The sequence below is a fragment of the Terrapene carolina genome, unplaced genomic scaffold, assembly GCF_002925995.2.
Source record: "Terrapene carolina triunguis isolate 2854851 unplaced genomic scaffold, T_m_triunguis-2.0 Scaffold231, whole genome shotgun sequence".
NCBI lineage: Eukaryota > Metazoa > Chordata > Testudines > Emydidae > Terrapene > Terrapene triunguis.
In genome coordinates, this window is record NW_020664582.1 from 17,615,117 (window position 1) to 17,631,875 (window position 16,759).

Below are 16,759 nucleotides of genomic sequence, written 5' to 3' on the forward strand. Positions count from 1 at the left end.
TTGCATGTTCCTTGAATGTGAGATGCATATCCTACAGCAGAGCAGAAGTGCAATGTGGCAAATCTGGGCACTCCTAGGCCTCAAAATGGTAGACCTAGGGTGTGACAGAGAATTAAATATAAATTATCTAGAGGAGGGCAGTTAAATCATAGATCTTCTACTAGTGTCTGTGTGCTGGCACATGCCTTAGAAAAGCCCATTTAGCCAGCCTTCCCTGGCCAAAGGCCCTTTGGCCATCAAGAGTGAGAGGTTATAGCCAGAATAAAGGGAATCATTATCAAGGAGCCCCAAATCCTGAGTTTGTGTTATAGATAAATAATCAGGAATCACAACACATTTTAAAACCATTTTACAATATGAGAAGATAGAAGAAGAAATTCTATGAAATACAGAGAGGGATTTGAAATTGTACTGAAAAACAAGTAAGAAAAGGTGAGGGATTCAGTGTCCCTAAATATAAACTGCCGAAACTAGGGAAAGGCTGTATTGTCTGACGAGGATCAGGCAGAAGTGTGGAATGACACTTTGCAGTGTCTTCCTGTCCCAACCACTGAACCAAGACACCAGCTTGTCAAAGAGCAATGCAACCATTAAATGGCAGAGTCTGCCTTTTTGATGTGGCTTTGGGTCAGAAGCTGAGAACTAGAAGTTGGTAGATGTGAACTAAAGGCAACTTTTACCATCTCTCCGTAGCTAGTATCTACAATGTAAAGGCCAGCACACTGCAATCTCATTGCACTACCAAGGCGGGCCTAGCTTTTTACAGGAAACTAGGTAGTCTGGTCAAGAGGTTAAAGCATGAGACAGTCAGAAGACATGGGTTCTAGTTCCACCTTTGCCAGGGACTTGCTGTATAACTTTGGGCAAATCACTCACTCTGTGTATTTCCCTGGATAATAATACTCAACATACAACATATCAAACTCAATGGTCAGTGACCTGGTCACCTGAGATGCATCTCTGCCTGCACTGCACTGCTGCAAAGGAGATCAGCTGAAACTTCCTTGATATCAACAGAAAGAGGGGCCTGACAGGGCATTCTCTGGACAGGGTCCTCAGAATTCTATCCCTCTCGCCCACCTTAAGGGCATACTGTAGCACCCATCTTTTCTCCCAGGCACTGGGGGGGAGGCATGGAAGGTTCTGGTTTTTGCAGCGGGAGCTATTGAATTAGCTGGTGTGAATTTATTTTACAGTGGGACACGCAGTCCATTATACTTGGAATTTTATTCTGAAATGTCTGTCAAGGCCCCTTGTTATAGTTATACGACTCAGTCTACAAATATACCAATAAAACCCCTCAGCACCCACTCTGTGAGGGCAAAATTACTATCCCCACTTTACAGAGTGAGAAAGTGAGTAAAGAGACTTGGCCAAGGTCACACAGGTAGTCAGGAATAAAACCCAGGTCTAAGCTCCCTGCTCTGTCTTTTAACACATAAGAACATCCTTCCCCCTTTATATAAAGCATATGTTAGTTACTGTTTTTGACATAAATACTATTGCCAATAAAGGGGTGAGCTGCCAGCCAGTCCTGTAGAACAAGGCTCTAGAAAATATATTCCACTGGGGATTATGGCCAGTTACACAATGGGCTAGATCAAAAGAGAAAGTTGATTGGTCAATGAAGGATATGTCCACATTTGTGCAGTTTAAATGTCTAATCCAAGATCTGGTAGCTACACTTATCAGTTAATAAAATCATTTTACGCACTTCAAGAAGAGACATTACACAGGAACACCTGAGCTTTTAGGGTTAAAGGAGAAGTCACTTTGATGCGAGGGATTTATGCTTTACCCACCAAACCCTGGATTTATGGGTATCCAGGTCTCAATTCTCATGCCTTCATACACCAATAATTAGCCAACAGGGCAGTTAATTTAACCAGGGTCATTCAAGTGCCTTTGCGAAAACACTCTCTTTTGAAAGTTAATTACTAGAGCTGCAGAGTAATATACCAGCGGCAGCTTCACTGGGAACTGCGAATGCTCAGCATTTCAGTGAGGCCACTAGTACCTGACTTTCAGATGGGACTCATGAAGGAAAGAGTTCTCTGACTTTTGGGAGTTTAAATCAGACCCTTAGTCCCATTTTTCTGTAGTTTATTTATTTCACCAAGGAGTCAGGCTGGTCCAGAATCAACACAGAACATTGGCTTGAAATCAAGGTAAGAACATTGTTGGAGGTTTTGGCATGTAACATGTGAGCCATGTTTATATTGCTGTCCCTCTATACTAATCAAACTCTGTTATTCTCAGGTTAGCCATCAACTGGAACAAAAAGACCCAGCAAGCTCAGTAAATTGTCAAGGATGCCCTACTGGAGTGTAGGAAGCTATGCAGCAGCATAACCAATGGAGTCAAGATAGAATATTTTTTCAGCCTTTCATAACAACCCACTTGAAACCACAATTTGTAGACTTGACAGATGCTTTCGTATGACTCATCTTAATTTCTTAACTGATACCAGGAATCAAGCCAGCGTCACAAAGCAGAGAAATTGACCGTCCAATATGGCAGTTCCTGATCTGGAGGTTGACTGCACAGATAAAGCTGTTTAAAATCAGACTGAGCTTGTAATTAAAACCAAAACCTTCTGTTACTCTCCTAGCCTCATCTTTATCTGCCCCTCTACAGCCCCAATCCCTTTCAGCTCAGTCTGCATCAGCTGTACATCTGCTACGTCCTCTGTTGCAGAGACAGTCGCCTGTCCTTGCATAAGAACAGATTTGAGCATATAATCTCCCCCCCCCACCCCCTTTCTGTAATTTCTATTATCCTGCCTTGTTTCTAGCATCCTCTTGGCTGTCTCTGGGCAACCCTCATCTATCATCTTTCCAAGTGGAAACTCTGGCTGTGTTTTTGCTTGTATGAAGCTTAGCTCACATCAGGGTTTAATGAATTTAAAAACACTGGTGATGTGTCCAGTGCAATGACAGCTCATTACTAATGCTCTTAGTGTTCTTGCTGGGCACCGGGACAGAGGATGAACCTTAAGCCCTAACCCCTCCACTGAGCAGCTGGTTCCAATGGCCTAGAGGGCCAACACATTCTCAGCAGACTCCATTTCTCATAACACTTAATGCTGGATACTCAGACTTTGTTAATGAGATACCAAGAAACAATACATTACTTGGAAACTTTCATGCCCAGACTACAAGTTATAGCAAGGACGACGACTGTGGGGTTTTTTCGACGCCCTAAGCTAGGTATTTTACTTTCAACTGTCCAGAAGAATGTGCTATAATAATAAATCTACGCACTTTGCAACCAAAGATGCACAGAGGCTAAGGCACTTGCCCAAGATCATGCAGCAAATCCGTGGCAGAGTCAGGAATAGAATGTCTAGTCCTGTGCTTAAGCCATCAGACCATGTGACATCCCCTATAGAGTTGTACAAGGACTTCTTTCCTTCATGGAAGTCACTACCTATTAGGTTTTTATACTGTGCTTATCTCTATGGTTACTGAAAGCCACAAAAGAGCCCTCTACCTCCATGAGCAAACAAGGCGGCCACCATATGGAGTCCTCTGAGAATCCCCTTCATGCATGCCATCCTTGCTCCATAGTGTAAAGAGCCCCTCCACAGAGTCCATTACTCTCCCTTTCCCCGCACAGTATCACATGGAGCCACTCTCGAACTGCGCAACTACTCTGAAGCCCCCCAAAGACAAGGTCCAATTGTCTGAGAGTGGGTGGTTGCATTGCAGGGAGGAGCTAAACAGGCTATGAGGCTACTGCAGAGTCTCCAGCAGTTGCTTGTCTTACTTGTGCTTAAGGCTGATCTTGTTCTTTTCCTAGGCTAATTTCTATCATTTATCCTTAAGGGGGTATTTATTTACTGGCATCATGGAATCTCCACCAGTATGTTATAATCAGGAGTGGCCTGGGCAGAGAAAGGTCTAATCAGCCATGACTGCTGAGCACCTGGTCACCGCCTCAAATAAACCATCCCATTACCACTTCCAAAGCCCAGGTCAGCAATTCCAATCTCTGGATGGATTCAGTGTTGTACACAATAAAAAACATTCTACCTGCAGTCACCAGTGGGTCATCAATCATAGAATCATAGATTGTAGGGCTGGAAGGGACCTCAAGAAGTCATCCAGTGCAGCCCCTTGTGCTGAGGCAGGACCAAGTAAACCTAGACCATCCCTGACAAGTGTGTGTCCAACCTGTTCCTTAAAACCTCCAATGATGGGAATTCCACAACCTCCCTTTGAAGCCTGTTCCAGAGCTTAACTACGCTTATAGTTAGAAAGCTTTTCCGAATATCTAACCTAAATCTCCCTTGCTGCAGATTAGGCCCATTACTTCTTGTCCTACCTTCAGTGGACATGGAGAACTATTGATCATAGTCCTTTTTAGAACAGTCCTTAACATATTTGAAGACTATTATAAGTAGGGTGACCAGATAGCAACTGTGAAAAAAAACAGGACAGGGAGTGGCGGGTAATAGGCGCCTATATAAGAAAGTCCCAAAAAACAGGACTGTCCCTTTAAAAACAGGACATCTGGTCACCCTAGTTATAAGATCCCTTCTCTTTTCTCAAGACTAAGAGTATGTCTACACTTAAAATTGCTACAGCGGCACAGCTGCAGTTGCACTGCTGTAGCATTTCAGTGTAGACACTACAGCATCAGGAAGGGTTCTCCCATTGCTGTAGTTAATCCACCTCCCTGACAGGTGGGAGATAAGAATTCTTCTGTTGACCTGTGTCAACCTAGTACTGTCTATGCCAGGGCCTAGGTCAGCTTAACTATGTTGCTCAGGAATATGAATTTTTCACACCCCTGAGCAACACAGCTAGGTCGACATAACTTTTCAGTGTAGACCTGGACTAGGACTAATCAGTGATTTTTACCAGAGACAGTCAGGCAAATAACAAAAGAGAATTGCATGGCCTTGTCCCGAAGTCCCATCACCACAGAATGTCTCCTAAGAGTTTTGGGCTTATGGGTTTCTTGTTCTCAACTGGATCCCATTTTCCAGCCAGACATGAGAAAGGAAACTGAAAGTTTAAACAAAACCCTAGTTTTGTGCAAATGGACAGAGGATTTATCCAGCTCTGTTTTTCTTGTGTTCGGTCCACATTCCTGGCATTTACAAGCCATAGGAAAAATATAGCTTTGCTATTTTACCAGATAAACCACATGGAGTTGTCCTAGATCAGAACCCAATTAGCCTTAGGTACCTCAGAGACCCAGGTACTTCCCTCTGCTTCCTGATCACTCGGGATGTAGAGATAAAAAACACACACGCTAGCAGAGATTTGGTTAGCGCTGACCCTATAGGAGGACAACCACCACCACTAGCTGGATGGTGGGCTCCTTGGAGCATTGATTTCTGCTGGCCATCAGCAAACAGGCCACCACATTTAAGTTAATTGGTTAAGAAGTTATAGGTGTAGTCTAAATAAGGTTGATTGGGCAAGAACGGATATGATCTTTTTCTTACTCCAGGGCAGGGTTTTAGACTTGAATGTGGCAACTCTGTGCTCATCATGTTACTGACAGCTGCATGTGAAAAAGGCAACAAAGCAAAGAGGGAGGGGGGAGAATGTGCTTGTGCTTAGAGGAACACAGTGGCTGTACCTGTGTGCATATATAAAAGGCTACACAGTTAATGCTAAATTTAATCAAACCACACCAAAATTAACTACATTCAGGGAGTGATCTCACTTCAGAGAAACCAGGAGAATCCATCATCTCAGCTCATAGCTTCCAGGCGATAGGGGTCCCAGCTTATACGGTGTGTATAATCAGCCATTACTTTGAGACTTAGGGCACTGGAGGGCAAAAGAAAGATGAAGGTTGAGCCTTGATTCTGAATTTCCTAGCTGTGGGGAGTTTAAAATCATAAGAACATAAGAACGGTCGTACCGAGTCAGACCAAAGGTCCATCCAGCCCAGTATCCTGTCTACCGACAGTGGCCAATGCCAGGTGCCCCAGAGGGAGTGAACCTAACAGGCAATGATCAAGTGATCTCTCTCCTGCCATCCATCTCCATCCTCTGACAGACAGAGGCTAGGGACACCATTCCTTATCCATCCTGGCTAATAGCCATTAATGGACTTAACCACCATGAATTTATCCAGTTCTCTTTTAAACCCTGTTATAGTCCTAGTCTTCACAACCTCCTCAGGTAAGGAGTTCCACAAGTTGACTGTGCGCTGCGTCAAGAAGAACTTCAAATCAGTCTTTAGCCATAAAAAAGTTAAGCCACTCAGAGCTATCCGACACCTTCCTGGCCTGAGCAGATGGGTTTAACCCTGGTGTGGTATAATGCAGGTACATTTTGAGAACAAGGGCTATCAGAGCCATCTGAAGGTAGCTGGTTCTTGTTAATCATAGAATCATAGAATATCAGGGATGGAAGGGACTTCAGGAGGTCATCTAGTCCAACCCCCTGCTCAAAGCAGGACCAATTCCCAACCAAATCATCCCAGACAGGGCTTTGTCAAGACTGACCTTAAAAACCTCTAGATTCCACCACCTCCCTAGGTAACCCATTCCCCAGTGCTTCACCACCCTCCTAGTGAAAAAGTTTTTCCTAATATCCAACCTAGTCCTCCCCCACTGCAACTTGAGACCATTACTCCTTGTTCTGTCATCAGGTACCACTGAGAACAGTCTAGATCCATCCTCTTTGGAACCTCCTTTCAGGTAGTTGAAAGCAGCTATCAAATCCCCCCTCATTCCTCTCTTCTGCAGACTAAACAATCCCAGTTCCCTCAGCCTCTCCTCATAAGTCATGTGCTCCAGCCCCCCTAATCATTTTTGTTGCCCTCCGCTGGACTCTTTCCAATTTTTCCACATCCTTCTTGTAGTGTGGGGCCCAAAACTGGACACAGTACTCCAGATGAGGCCTCACCAATGTCGAATAGAGGGGAACGATCACGTCCCTCGATCTGCTGGCAATGCCCCTACTTATACAGCCCAAAATGCCGTTAGCCTTCTTGGCAACAAGGGCACACTGTTGACTCATATCCAGCTTCTCGTCCACTGTAACCCCTAGGTCCTTTTCTGCAGAACTGCTTCCTAGCCATTCGGTTCCTAGTCTGTAACAGTGCACGGGATTCTTCCGTCCTAAGTGCAGGACTCTGCACTTGTGCTTGTTGAACCTCATCAGGTTTCTTTTGGCCCAATCCTCTAATTTGTCTAGGTCCCTCTGTATCCTATCCCTACCCTCCAGCGTATCTACCACTCCTCCCAGTTTAGTGTCATCTGCAAACTTGCTGAGAGTGCAGTCCACGCCATCCTCCAGATCATTAATGAAGATATTGAACAAAACCGGCCCCAGGACCAACCCTTGGGGCACTCCACTTGAAACCGGCTGCCAGATAGACATGGAGCCATTGATCACTACCCATTGAGCCTGATGATCTAACCAGCTTTCTATCCACCTTATAGTCCATTCATCCAGCCCATACTTCTTTAACTTGCTGGCAAGAATACCGTGGGAGAGTGTATCAAAAGCTTTGCTAAAGTCAAGGAATAATATATCCACTGCTTTCCCCTCATCCACAGAGTCAGTTATCTCCTCATAGAAGGCAATTAGGTTAGTCAGGCATGACTTGCCCTTGGTGAATCCATGCTGACTGTTCCTGATCACTTTCCTCTCCTCTAAGTGCTTCAGAATTGATTCCTTGAGGACCTGCTCCATGATTTTTCCAGGGACTGAAGTGAGGCTGACTGGCCTGTAGTTCCCTGGATCCTCCTTCTTCCTTTTTTTAAAAGATGGGCACTACATTAGCCTTTTTCCAGTCATCCGGGACCTCCCCCGATCGCCACGAGTTTTCAAAGATAATGGCCAATGGCTCTGCAATCACATCCGCCAACTCCTTTAGCACTCTCGGATGCAGCACATCCGGCCCCATGGACTTGTGCTCGTCCAGTTTTTCTAAATAGTCCCAAACCACTTCTTTCTCCACAGAGGGCTGGTCACCTTCTCCCCATACTGTGCTGCCCAATGCAGCAGTCTGGGAGCTGACCTTGTTCGTGAAGACAGAGGCAAAAAAATCATTGAGTACATTAGCTTTTTCCACATCCTCTGTTACTAGGTTGCCTCCCTCATTCAGTAAGGGGCCCACACTTTCCTTGACTTTCTTCTTGTTGCTAACATACCTGAAGAAACCCATCTTGTTACTCTTAACATCTCTTGCTAGCTGCAACTCCAAGTGTGATTTGGCCTTCCTGATTTCACTCCTGCATGCCTGAGCAATATTTTTATACTCCTCCCTGGTCATTTGTCCAATCTTCCACTTCTTGTAAGCTTCTTTTGTGTGTTTAAGGTCAGCAAGGATTTCACTGTTAAGCCAAACTGGTCGCCTGCCATATTTACTGTTCTTTCTACACATTGGGATGTTTTTTTCCTACAACCTCAATAAAGATTCTTTAAAATACAGCTAGCTCTCCTGGACTCCTTCCCCCCTCAAGTTATTCTCCCAGGGGATCCTGCCCATCAGTTCCCTCAGGGAGTCAAAGTCTGCTTTTCTGAACTCCAAGGTCCGTATTCTGCTGCTCTCCTTTCTTCCTTGTGTCAGGATCCTGAACTCGACCATCTCATGGTCACTGCCTCCCAGGTTCCCATCCACTTTTGCTTCCCCTACTAATTCTTCCTCTTCTGTCACCCCCGTGACTGGAGCAAGAGGAGGATGAGACATGGAGGGGTAACATTGCATGTCTTATCAAGCCACAGTAAGGAGAAGGATGTTCTATTTTACACAGGGCACAGCTATGTAATTACTATAGAGAGGAAGAGTAATTACAGGAGTTTTGCCTGGTAATGCCCTGTCATTACACCTTACTGCTGAGTACAGGTAGATGCACTTAGAAGGGACAGAAGGAACTGCCATAGAACACCTTCTCTAGGTTGGAAGAGAAACATAGCACACAAATACATGACAATCTGCCCACCACATGCATGAGACATGGAAACGGATGGATGATTCTGTAGTAAAGACAATGGATTGGGATTCACATCTTAATTCTATTCCCAGCTCTGCCACAGACTTCCTGTGTTATCTTGGGCAAGGCACAGGATCTTTCTGTGCCTTTGTTCCCCATCTATAAAATGGGAGTAATACTGGTCCTCTGAAGAAGTGGTGTTGGGAAGATAAACTGTGATAGAGGATAAATCCTCATGTACCTTGGTGAGGAGCCCCATGGAAAAGCCAAACAAAAATAAAAAAGCAAGTCCACTTCTCCCATGCACAATGCATGGGTGATCACAATCCCCAGCCCACCCGCCTATCTCTATTCTACGCACACACCTCACAGTAATGCACAGCAATCATTAATTTCTGAAAGTTGCCTGGCAGAGAGATTGTGCTCTGCAAATGTGCACAGAAGCCTGTTAATTAACTGAGACCTTTTGAACTTTTAATTGTTAGTTGTCAGTGTTGTGAACTTCTAGCAGAAAGGTTTCATTGGAAAGAGGAAGCCATTGTGAACTCTAAAGCTGCAAGAGAAACTAGTAGACTTCTGCATTTTCAAATTATTCATTCTGCATGTGGACAGAGCTGAACAAAGCTGAATGGATTCAAAACAGCAGAATCAGTGGTTTGCAAGCTATGGCCTGCCAACCACCACGGAGCTGTGAAACCCACAGAATCACACAGTGGGGTCCAGGTGTTGGGATAGACCAGGGGTCGGCAACCTTTCGGAAGTGGTGTGCCGAGTCTTCATTTATTCACTCTAATTTAACGTTTCGCGTGCCAGTGATACATTTTAACGTTTTTAGAAAGTCTCTTTCTATAAGTCTATAATATATAACTAAACTATTGTTGTATGTAAAGTAAATAAGGATTTTAAAAGGTTTAAGAAGCTTCATTTAAAATTAAATTAAAATGCAGAGCCCCCTGGACCGGTGGCCAGGACCCGGGCAGTTTGAGTGCCACTGAAAGTCAGCTCGTGTGCCGCCTTCGGCACGCATGCCATAGGTTGCCTACCCCTGGGATAGAAGCTGACCCAGGACAGGTCTCTCTTACTAAGTAATCATCAGAATCACACCACTGGAGAACAATCAAATATCCCCTTCTCAGCTGAGACCCAGATTGGCAACAGAATAATTTCCAGTTTGTAGGGAGTAGAGGCAGTAGTCCGCAAACAAACCATGTTAAGGGGTGACATCTAGAGAGAGAATTAGATTGTATTGATGAAGGGAAGTCCCCATTTCCTGTCCAGTTTTGCCAGTAATGATTCATTACAAACATAGAGCTTAATTAGCATATGTACAGCTCTGCAAAGCTGTAATGGTCTATACAAATGCTGCATATTATTATTACAATTGCTATTACCATCAAGATTCAGTTCAAATCACATTTTTATGGCCAATTACTAAACAGTTGAAACTGGTGCTTTCTCCCGAGAGTCTCAGCAGCCCCCTTCTTTGACGGAGGGAGAGCACAGATCTGGCCAGGCTCCCCAACATTTGTACTCATTCCCCTTGCAGACGAGGTAACTGCCAATTTTTTTCTGAAGCTGCTTGCACAGCAGCCTGGCCCCTTCTTGACTGGACAGTCTCAGCAGCAGGGTTGGGGAAACCTATTTGTGCTCCTGTTCGACCCTGCTGTTGGAACACATCACTGAACACCAACAGCAAGAGAGAGCCGAGGCAGGCAGAGTGACAGCTTCAGCCCATCCATCACTAGCTCAACTCCATGCAGCTAAACAGAAAAATACATAGTAGCCAGTTCTCATAGGATCATTTTCTATCATTAACATCTAATAGATCATCCAGCCCAGCTCCCCGCCAACACAGGAGTGTTCCTTACAGTGCATTTTCTAATGCTCCATCCAATCTTGTTTTAATTAGAGTCAGACATTACATCCAGGTGTTGTTAAGCAAGGCAGTCCGCTTGCTGCAAGAATGCGTCTCTGTCCACTAACCCCCCACTAGAGAGAATCCAGTTCCCACCTTACAAATAAAAAGAGGATTAAATACTTACAGTAAAAGCTTTTTCTCCTCCTTGTATTAAAAGGAAAACTGTCTCCTGCTAGCCTCTGACAGCATGTGCAAGCCAGACTGAGAATTCAGGGCTTTAGTGCTTCCCTGAGAGGAAAACCACATTGCAACGAGACACAGAGAGCTGCTTGAGAAATGATTCACATACGGAAGCAAGCTGGCTTTACCAGAGCTTTGGCATTCAGCACACACGCATGTATGCACGCACACACACACACACACACACACACGGGAAAGAGAAATATTATACTTCCATCATACCAGGAGGAATTCCTGCAGGCAAGCCATTTATACCTGAATTCAGAGCTGTGCAGGGCAGCAATCCCCTTCAGAAAGCAGTGAAGGGTTCCTTATTCCTTCAGCCCTCAGAATAGAAGTGTACATTGGTAGATGGTATGATAAGCCCCAGTCTAGTCTGCATAATCTGATCAAATGAAATATGCAGCATATATATTGCAGAAAAGATAACGAGGCGGGCACCAAAAGGAGATATTTTCTGTGTGCGTGTGGGGGGGTGGTCTTTGGAGGAAAATTACAGAAGCTGCACCCACAAGCCCTTATATTCCATATTAAGCATCTCCCCGCCAGTAGCCCCACTCAGGAGGCATTTCCCTCACCTCTACCACTGCCTTGAAAAGGTGCAGAGTGGGGTTTTTACACTAAAACAGAGATTCAGTCATGATCTAACATGGGGGGGGGGGGGGGAAGGAGAGAAGAGATAGGAATCCAGCTCCAGAGCTCCCCATATTGTCAAGAGCTGAGAGCCCTGTGCAGATAGCACAGGCGAATGGAAAGAGTGCCTAGCCCCATCAGATTTCAGTGACCTGTCTGTGGCTCACCAGGCAGAAGTACCCATCAGCTCCTAGGCTAGAAGAAAGTGAATAAGGGGCATGGGGCTGAGAAATGCCTGGGGGACTCCCCTCACCCTTCAACCCTCTGTGTGTGCAGAGAGAAGGGGCAAGGGATCTTTACAGACAGGAATCAGGTAGAGATAGAGTCCCCTGGGTGGGGAGGAGAGAAATTAGAACCAAATCAGGATTTCAAACACTTCCAAGTTTGGGGATGTTCAGAGCTAGGGTGTTGGTTTGGCCCATTATAGAGGCAGCGCTATTTGCAAAATTCTTCTTTGGATCTGCATCCTAGGCCATACAGACCTAGGATATTAGTTTGGATCCATCTCTAGAATTAGGTGTGGTTTTTTTCCACTGTAATGTGAACCCGGAATATAAGTGACAGGGATACAACAGCAGTCTCCTTAGAAAAGAAAGCTAGGGAGGGTTTATTTTAGCCAGCTGTTTACAATCAGATCCTAAATGTAGTGGCGGTCTATGCATAGCTCTGCCCTCACTGAGCACCTCCCGAAACCCTCATTCTAGGGGCCAAGATGTCCTGACACAGCCCCAAAGGAAGCCAATGATGTGCCACGTGTAAACTCTTCATCCAAAGGCTATTTCTAGGTCATTGTTGGTCCAATTGCTTTCACCATAGAGCAGTTGGTCTCAAGCTGTGGGCCTTGGATCCTGGAAGCAGGGGAGGCCATGTCCAGGTCTCAAAGCTGCAGACTAAGGAAGATAGAATGTCATTGTTTATTTACTGTATTCAATCTGGTTTGTCAATCCCCGGACTATCTGGGGACAGACTAGGTGACCACAGATAATAGAGCTTTTCCATCCTTACTTTTTTATGTGCTATGAGGCTTCTGAGACCTCTCCCAGTCACAGGCTATAATCAGAAGGCAGTACCCTCTGGCATTCATATTAACAAATTACTAGCAGATAGTCTCATATAAATGAACGCTGCTCCTCCTCCTGGGAGGCAAATCATATTATTTTTGGTGATAAATGTATGGACAATCACTCAGGTTTGCAATACATAGGGACAGCACTCAAATCTCGGCTCCATGTTGACTTTGGGCGGTTTTCAGAACCAGAAAGGGCAAACTGCAAAATGGCAGAATCAAAACCAATAGTAAGTGCCAGAGACACCAGGCCAACGTGTACCACCTAAAAAGTTCCCAGTTTGAAAATACAGACACACATTTTTTGGACTGAAGCACATTATTGTCTCTTTGTCATTGCTGGTGAGTTCATATGGGGCTCAGTGGGAAACCAGCCCCGGACTATCAGCTCAATAGAATTTCCTGTCCCTCAGCCAGACACACACACACACACACACACACACACGGGAAAAGAACTGCTATAGTTGTCCTCAAAGATATTTTTGGCTGTGTCGGATATCACTTGACCAAAACCCAACGCTGAAAATGCTCAGCATGAGTAGGAAAAAGCCACAACACTTGCTCACTAGAGTTTTGGTACATTGGATATAACAGAGTAACTGTGCCACACAATCCCCCCAAACCCAACAAATCTACAGTATTTATTTATTAGTAGCCTTTTCTATGGCATTCATTGCTATATTTATCTGAGCACCTGACATACACTAAAGAATTTATCCTCGCAAGGGAGGAAAATATCATCTCCATTTGCCAACTGAGGAGCCAAGGCACAGATAGATTAAATGACTTGCACTTAGTCACACTGGAAGTTTGTGGCAGGATTAGGGTACGAAGCCAGATCTCCTTAGTCCCAGGCCAGAGCATTAACCGTCCTTCCTTTCACCTAGTAGCAGGGGCGTGAAGTGAGGATATGAAAGTAATTTAAAATTAAAACAAAGAATCGGCAAGATTCACAACTGCAGACAGAGGCAGAGCTAGCAAATTGCGCATGCGCATACACACACGCATCTATTGTCTCCCACCCACTTTAGAACACACACGCCACTGGGCACAATCTGATTACTTACACAGCAGGAGCAGAATTATAGCAGTGTGTTATGAACAGCATTATGATGAACAAACCCTGCCAGTCAGTGCACCATAACAATACAACAGAGGGTCCTGTGGCACCTTTGAGACTAACAAAGGTGCCACAGGACCCTCTGTTGCTTTTTACAGATTCAGACTAACACGGCTACCCCTCTGATACATAACAATACAGTGCCCCAGGAAATTAAACATTGTATGCTGAGGCATGCACTGGGTATGCTCTTTTTCAACCACAATCTTGCTTAAGGCACAGTGTGAGGGAAAGGATCAAAGGCTGGATTCGAGTTGTGAGGCAGGTGTACATAAATAGGGATGTGGAAAAGAGGCTTATACAGGGAACAGAAGAGGGCAAATGCACAACTTGAACCAAAAGATAGGCTTTTACAAACTGCACTTGTATGTGCAAAAGCCCTAGTTACAGAGAGACATTCCATAAACAAGGCTATGACGTCAACATCAATGTGGTTTTCAAGGGAGTCTCTAATTCAGTTGTGAAGCATGGAACATTATTGTCTGCAGATATAAAACCTAGAGGTAATTACAAGGGAAAGTCAGCAGGCAGAGTGGGTATTAGTTGGAGTTGGGCTGTGGCTTTGGGGCTATGTTCACCCTGCCCTTTTCCTCGCTGCGCAGATCCGATACCAACTCCTCTTTATTTTTCTTTTCTCAGTTTCATTGCTGATGACAGGAAGGAAGTTCAAGGCACTAGCAGCCCATGTGCAGAATGAATCATGGGGCAACAATCAGCTTCCATTTTGCTGAAAACACCCTGCTGCTTGGTTAACAGGATGATGCTAATCAAAAGAGTGGATGTAAAGAGTGAACTCCAAGGGCTGTTGCCTGTAAGGGCACAACCAGTGCGAGATGCCTGTGTGTGCATACTTGAAGAACTCAAGAATTTCCTGTGTTTAGGGGAATGTTACACAGGTCTAGGTTCCCACCCAGACACCCAATGAGCTCAGCCTATGCCACAGCCAGTAGCTTTCACCTACAACTGCTGGAGAGAACACTCTCTTCTAGAAGAGGGCAGGATTGTTAGAAATCTCACATAGGAGTGACAGGAAAGACTATTGGAGGCAGATAACCAGCCAGTTTCCTTTGTTCTGCATTGTTAAGATTTTAGAAAAGAACAATACTGAAACATCAAAGAACAGAGAAAAACCAGGACATGTGAACTAAGAGAATGAATTTATTTTCAAAAGTATAAGGATCTGTAAGAGACTCCAGTAGTTTTCAGCACCCCTCTCTGATTCCCAAGCAGAACATTAACGGGTAACAAATGCATCTACTTACAAGAACAGAGAACCATTTAAGATTCAAATGAGTAAGGGACTATTTGGAGAAGGAAAAACCCCACCAGTAAAGAAGCACTTAAAAAAAAAAAAAATCTCTGAAGATTATATCTTCGCACATGTTTTACCCAGATGGTTTGCCCACCTCTGCACTGCACCCCAGCTCACGTGGCTCTGCACTTGCTTAGCTACTATTGGTGGCACCTAAGGAACACAGCTCCCTGTCCTACATTGGGTATCATTACTGACACCAGCTGTAGCAGGGGAAAACACAGAACCAGTCATTCAAGTCCTGGCAGGTAAAAAGCCTTTCTGCTCTGTAACAGGGTAGTTAGGTTCTTCTGCTGACCCACCCTGTGAGCAGGTGTTGGAACCCTGGAGGGAGATACTAATTAAGCCCTACTGACTCATTGTGGCAGGTGCAGGTCATTAACCCACCCAAAAAAGCTGGGAATATCCCCTCCGGAGAGATGTATCTAGGGCCTGGGGCTGAGCTGAACTGTGCTAAGAATGGCCACACCAAAGGAAAAGGCTTGGATGGAATTTGTTGCATTACCTTGTTAACAGAGCCAGATGTCAGGAAGGGGGAAGTTTTGAACCTACACAGCAAGTGAAGTGTTGATCATTTTCAAGCAGGGTGGGAACACCACCTTTCACAAATACACATAGGATGCAACTCCATCTTGTAGTATAGGTGATTCAACTGTTAATTCACCAGGACTTCCCAATGCAATGTCAGACTTGTGTACTGTTGGGGGGCGGAAATAATTCCTTACTGCACATATTAAACAACATAGCATATGAAAACGCTTCAGTTACCAGACCAGCTCTGACTCCCAAAAGCTGTTTGAAATGTTAATAGCAACAACATTGCAACTAGGGCCGTCAATTAAATCGCAGTTAACTCACGTGATTAATGCAAAATAAATTAACTGGGATTAAAAAAAATTGTCATTAATTGCACTGTTAAACAATAGAATACCAATTGAAATTTATTCAATATTGTGGATGTTCTACATTTTCAAATATATTGATTTCTATTAAAACACAGAATACAAAGTGTACAGTGCTCACTTTATATTATTTTTGATTACAAATATCTACACTGTAAAAATGATAAAAGAAATAGTATTTTTCTAGTCACCTTATACATGTACTGTAGTGCAATCTCTTTATCTTGAAAGTGTAACTTACAAATGTAGATTTTTTGTTACATAACTGCACTCAAAAACAAAACAATGTAAAACGTAGAGCCTACAAGTCCACACAGTCCTACTTCTTGTTCAGCCAATCGCTAAGAAAAACAGATACTGCTGCCTGCTTCTTATTTACAATGTCACCTGAAAGTGAGAATAGGCGTTCGCATGGCACTTTTGTAGCCAGCGTTGCAAGGTAATTATGTGCTAAACATTCATATGCCCCTTCATGCTTCAGCCACCATTCCGGAGGACATGCATCCATGCTGATGATGTTCATTTAAAAAAGTAGTGCATTAAATTTGTGACTGAATTCCTTGGGGGGGGAACAGTATGTCCCCTGCTCTGTTTTACCCGCATTCTGCCATATATTTCATGGTATAGCATGATGACCCAGCACACGTTGTTTGATTTACGAACACTGTCACTGCAGATTTGACAAAACGCAAAGAAGGTACCAATAGTGAGATTTCT

At 44.3% G+C, this 16,759-nt stretch overlaps 1 protein-coding gene across 3 annotated transcripts in view; it reads right to left on the minus strand.

Moving 5' to 3' along the window:
* The window catches only part of SPECC1 (sperm antigen with calponin homology and coiled-coil domains 1), a 138,599-nt gene extending 127,574 nt beyond the window's left edge, over positions 1 to 11,025 (minus strand). For all 3 annotated transcript variants that reach the window (XM_024218510.1, XM_024218509.1, XM_024218511.1), the window contains exon 1: positions 10,954 to 11,025. The gene's annotated coding sequence lies outside the window, so the exon portion shown is untranslated. The remainder of the gene's footprint in view (positions 1 to 10,953) is intronic.
* Positions 11,026 to 16,759: the final 5,734 nt, after the last annotated feature.